Raw genomic sequence first — 5,256 nt, 5'->3', positions numbered from 1 at the left:
ATAAATTCCTTTAGCTCATTTTTGTCTGGGAAGTTCTTTATCTGTCCTTCAAGTCTAAATGGATAAATTATTCTTGGTTGTACATCCTGGGTCTTCAATCTTCTGAATATTTTTTGCTAAGCCCTTCTGTCCTGCGTAGTTTCTTTTGAGAAATCGGCTGCAAGTCTTATGGGTATTCCCTTATAAATAATTATATGTTTTTCTCTTGCTGCTTTTAATATTCTTTCTTTGTATTTAAACTTTGGCATTTTAATTATGATGTGTCTTGGTGTGAGCCTCTTTGGATTTCTGGTTTTTGGGATTCTCTGAGCTTCCTGGGGTTTTATGTCCATTTCCTTCACCAAGTTAGGGAAGTTTTCCATCATTATTTCTTCAAACAGCTGTTCAACATCTTGATTTTCTTCATTATGCCGATCAGATGGATAATTGGACCCTTGATAATGTCCCATGTGCTCCTTAAATTATTTTTATAGTCTTGGCATCTTATCTCTTGCCATTCTGATTGAGGACCACCTGTTAAGATTAAGCAAGCAATCCACAGATGCTGTGCTTATAGTTGCCTCAAAAGGCCACACCAGAAACCGAGGCCAGCAGCCTTCAGTGTGAGTCTAGGCGCTGCTCAGCAAGGGGCACCTGACTCGCTGAGGATACACCTGGAAGTGGCTTGGGTGGGGTTGAGAGTTGGAGAAGGAGGGGTTTCAGGGAATCTTCTGGGCGGAGTGACCTCTGTTATCCAGTTTGATGATGCCTTGGCTATGATGGCTATGACGGCGCTGTGTCTTGCACACTGGGAGCGGGGAGGGCTCAACAGGGAACAATGGATACCAGTGGCACTTCTGTACAGAGCGAGTCTCACCTAGGCCCTCACTCCAAGAATGTCTCCCTGTAAGTCCCTATTGCGCCCTGTGCGCAGCCGAATTGGCACTGGTGCTCAGAGTGAACAGGTTCATCACCTGAAAATCCACTTGCGGATGCGGCCCCTTTAAGAGACTTCAGCTGCTGCTGCAGCTTCCATTTCATTCAGCCGCTCTAGACTGGGCAGCCTCACGTCCTCGCCACATCCTACCTTCTGCCGTTGCAAGGTGATTTCTTGGATTTCTCCCTAGTTGTATGGTTTGTTCATCTAGATCCCAGGAGATTTTTCCTTGCAGCTTGCACCTTGTTTCTGTCACAACTTTGATTTGGTCGCCAGAGGAATGAACAGAGCCTCTATCATCTATGCCATTTTCTTCTCCTCCCTCCAGTTTTTTTAGGCTTCTCCCTACTCTCTCTCATCAGACCCCTTCTAATTTCACCTGCTTCTTTCTCTATCCAGGGCTGCATTATCAATCATTTTTATGGTTTTTAAGTAGCACAGCAGTGAAGAATTTCCCACTTAAATTTGTGTACCTAGCTACTGCTGTGTAACAAATAGCCCCCAAATTTAGCATCATAAAATAAAATAACAAACATTTATTATCTCGCAGTTTCCATGAGTGAGGAATGCAGGTACTACTTAGTTGGATTCCTCTGGTCTAAAGTTTTTTATGTGGTTACAGTGAACTTGGCCAGTCTGCATTCTTCTCAAGGTTTGTCTGGAGGAAGTCTTGTTCCAAGATCATTTACTGGCTGTTGGTGGGCCTTTTTCCCTCTTCACAGGGCTGCCTCACTGCAGGGCAGTTGACTTCTCTCAGGGAGAGTGATTCAAGAGAGAAGGAGAGAAAAAGCACCCTACATGGAAGCCACAGTCTTATAACGTAATAATGGAAGTGACTTCCCATTTCTGCTGAATTATATTCTTTAGAAGTGAGTCATTCAGTCCAGCCCACAGTTACTGGGAGGGAGCTCACAGGGCATGAATACCAGGAAATGGGGGTGAGTGGGGACCATCTTAGAGTCTGTTTACCACACTCTTCCATGTTTCATCTCAAATCCTGTTTGCTGATATAAATAAACTGGACACTCACTATTTTAACAAGCAATCTTGTCATATAAGAATGATAACGATTTGTTAAGTTGCCTAGAAAACAAAAAATCAAAGATGTTGAGCCAGTCAGCCTGTCTCTCAACTGTTGAGAAGAAGCAGGACTCTGTGCCTGGCCTAGCGATAGGCAATATAGAATAGTAAACATAAATTCAACTTTTGCATCCTACAGTAGTCACATTCATTTTTAATTTGACCTTACAGTTATTCTGCAATGAAGGTACAGTGAGATATTTTAATAAATAGAGGCTTTTTAACAGATGAGGAAATTGAGGCTATGAAGAGTAGGCTGGGTTGCCCAAGATTACATGGTTAGTTAGTATGGAACCAGGACTTGAGAAGGGAGCTTTAGAATCCAAGCTCTGGATATTTTACATTATATCAGGCTGTTTGGGGACAAAAATATCTTTAGAAGGTCAAGCTATTTTATTTTAGAGAAATTCTTAATTAGGTGCTCCCAATTCCATTTTATCTTGGCTCACCCAGGGGCCCTCTGATCAGTAACATGGACTTTAGAAAATTTGAAATTTTTTTTGCTAAAGAGCCGTACAGATTTCCTGTCAGATATAGTGCTCGTCATAGATGAGTACATGACCATGTTTGGTTATTCAGTTCCTGTCTTGTGAGTTGGTTAGTATAAATGGAATCCTCTAATCCTAGATGAAAATTACAATTACATTTCTCACCCTGAGAAACTCAGGGAAACATCTCAGGGTGATGATCATGAGGATGAAGTGGAGGAGCCAGAGAATCCATCTGCTTGCCTGTCTCTTTGAATGACACCGGAATCTGCATCGGATCCCAATACCCATCTCCAGCCACCACCGCAGCCTCAGCCTCAGCCACAAACTTCCCATTCCACAGACTGTATACAGCTGCCTGTCTCTCTGACACCTCAAACACAAGGTGATCCCCCGTCTCCCACACCTCATTCGTTTCATCCTAGAATGTGCTGCCTATAGTGCAGTTACAGTTCACAGCAGCCTCTGACTGGGCTCCCTGCTTCTCCACCAGCAGCAAGAGGGTTAAACCATCATTTGAAATTCAAGGCAGATAGTGTCACTCTTGTGCTCAGCTATGCCACTGGTTCCTAACACATTCAGGGCAAGACCCAATCCTTGCAAGGCCCCCAATCCCCACATGACCCACCACTGTGGGTGCCCTTCACACATCCAATGCTTGGACATTGGCTCCTACCTCCCCCTCCCTTAGGGTGCTCAATACAGGAGCCTCTTCATGTTTTCCTGGAGCAGGATGGACACACTCTTACCTTAGGACCTTTACCCTTCCCTCTCAAGGGCGCGTCTCTTTTCCAGTTACCCACATGGCTCCCCCTCACTTCAGATCTTCTCCAGGTATCTCAAGAACATCTCTGCAAAGCTCCGTGTATGTGCATATGTGTGTATACATATATACATATACAGAGAGAGAGAGTGATGGAAGGGGGAGACTGAATAAAGTCATATGTGATAAAGTGACATGCAGCTGTCCCCTCTAATTTCTGAGAGCCCAGAGCCTGGACCTTTAATTGTAGGAACCCTTGTTCTTGATCTGAATGTACTAAGGGTTCACCGCTGGGCCCCTTTTTTTTGAGGAATAGTAGTGATATTGTAAAAATTATCTTCAAGTATTTACAAGAGAAAGGAATGTTCTTTGCAAATGCATGATAATCTCATCTAGGAGACATTTGTGAAGGATGTATTTAGTTTTCCTTATCTCACTGCAAAGACAAAACAAGGAGACTCCACAAAACATGCTCTCTGTGCAAAGACCTAAGGTAACTTCCAGATCCTAGACCAGGGAGGTGAGCTACTTGAGCTATGTCCCTAGAGCCAGGAGCGTGGCTGACCTGTGCTGGAGAAATCATGCTCAGGTGTCCTTGCTGCCGATAACACCCAGATGTGATGTTGAGGGGGTTTTCTACAGAAACAAATTGCTGTTCCTAGAGCCTTCAATGCATTTTGACTGTATCAAGATTCAACCAAACAATGTAATAAATCAACTTGATTACCACTGAATGTCAGAATGACTATCTAATGGATGGTAGGAAGTGGGGCCTGGCCAGGTATTCTGTGAACCTTGTACTCTGTTGATGTCCTATACCTTTATGTACTCGATAATTGATTATTCCTTGTTCCTTCAACAAATAGTGATTGAGTCCCACGGAAATAAATGAAGACTGGCCAAACGAGAAAAGCAAAGGCCATTTATTTAGAGCTTGCTCTAGCAGAGGAGTCAGCCACTGCCACCAGCATTTTGCCAGAGACTCAAAGGCGGGCAGAAGAGTGGGAAAGCTTTAGAGTGGGAAAAAAAGAAGCTTTAGGTGTGCCCTAATAGAGGCAGTTGGCATGGGGAAGCAGTGTGCATATTGGTATATATTTGGCTTTCTTTGGTTCATTCTAATTGGAATCAGGGAAAAATTAAGGAAGCTGTCAATTATTAATATAGTCCTGGCCATTTGGGGCCTATTGCTCCAGAAGTTATTGTTTAGTTTCCTAGTTCATTACTAAAATGAGCACTCTGACTTCCTACAAGTCTGACATTGAGCGGGCTGGGTTCCTAAGCTGTTTGTTGTAGACAAGAGAGTTGGTTTCCTGGCAGGTTGCTGCAGGGGGAGGGTGGAGTTCTATTTTCATACATAACCCTGCCATTGCCTGTATATTCAGTCTCTTAGTACCGATACATGTGACTATCCCACTGCTGATGGCATTTGTGAAAGAACTCCTAAGATTTCTCATAACAAGAAAAAATATTTTTTCTATTTCTTTTGTATCTATATGAGACAATGGATGTTAACTAAATTTATTGCAGTAATCGTCTCACTACATATAGAAGTAAATCATGCTGTACACCTTCAGCTCACATATAGCCTGTGGGTGGGGCACCGAAGGCATCTCCTACAACACTCAACTTAAATCAGCACTTCTCTCTTCTTCCTGACTGTGCCGAGTGGCTTTTGTTGTTTGGGAATTTTGTTTTATTCTTTCTTAAACACAAAGTTATGGAATTTAAAAATATCTGTAGCTAATTATACTTCCAGATATATTTTAGCAATAACTGAGGTCCCTGCATCTCTGATTTATATTCTCTCTGTGTTCTATTTTTTCATACTGGAGCCCATCCTTCTGTGGAAATCTGTGGGCAATGAACACCCTCTCTGCTTCTATTTGTCTGAAAATGCCTATTTTTTTCCTTTTGAAATGCCAATGTGACTAAATTAAAACTTGCAGGTAAGTTTCTTTCCACAGATGCCACCTGCTCTCTTCTGCTCTTGACTGGCACGATGAGGAATC

This window comes from Pteropus vampyrus, unplaced genomic scaffold, assembly GCF_000151845.1.
Source record: "Pteropus vampyrus isolate Shadow unplaced genomic scaffold, Pvam_2.0 Scaffold74, whole genome shotgun sequence".
Taxonomy (NCBI): domain Eukaryota; kingdom Metazoa; phylum Chordata; class Mammalia; order Chiroptera; family Pteropodidae; genus Pteropus; species Pteropus vampyrus.
The sequence above is the reverse complement of the archived record's forward strand: the minus strand, read 5'-3'. Positions refer to the sequence as shown.